Here is an 818-nt window from a genome sequence, read left to right as displayed (position 1 = left end):
TTCCTCGCCCTGCCTTTCCCGTCCCTTTTCCTTTCCCTTTTCTAGCTAATTTTAGTTTTTCCTTTTCCCCGCTAACTTCCTTAACTTTCTTGTCTACGGATCCTACACCTTCGTCTCCTGCCTCTCGGATTGCACATCTTCTGTAGTGAATACTCCCTACAATCACGGCAGCAATGCCGTGCTCGTTGTGAAGTGATTGAGTGTAGTATGAATAGTGAAAGTGACTGTCAGTTCTTATTGATATACTTTGAATATAACATTGGTGAAAGCATTAAGCATTCTTTATGGAGTGACCATTGGTATGATCGTAGGAGAGGGTGGCTTGTAGTGCGAGCGCACTACAGCTTGTGCCTTGGTGCAAAAGCTATTTGCATCAGGCTACGCCGTCTCCTTTCCCAGCCCCAAAGGCAGCAGTGCCTGCTCTACTGGGGTTGAAAAAACAACAACAAATTTGCAGAGAGAGAATTAACTGAGAGAACTTATCTACTTAACCTTTTGTTAGTCTGATATATTTGTTCAGTATGATAGATATTGCTTGCCAGCTAGCTATAGTCAGCTGTGGGGTTCCAGGGATGCGCCCCACAGTCGCCCTTCAGAGATACAACCGAGTAATTCGTATAGCTTATTGTGAATATTTGTACAAAAGAGAAACACTCTAAGTTACCTTGACCAGATCTCAGCAATTGCATGATAGAACTGATGGCTCTCCCTCACTTCTCATCAGCTTACAGGGCCTGCAGTACCTAGAGTGCTGTGGAATCCCATCACCCCATCGTGTGAGGGAACTTTGATCCCTTCTACGCCTCACAATTGTGTTG

This window comes from Eimeria mitis, genomic scaffold, assembly GCF_000499745.2.
Source record: "Eimeria mitis Houghton genomic scaffold, Emh_scaff836, whole genome shotgun sequence".
NCBI lineage: Eukaryota > Apicomplexa > Conoidasida > Eucoccidiorida > Eimeriidae > Eimeria > Eimeria mitis.
Note: the sequence above shows the minus strand (reverse complement) of the source record.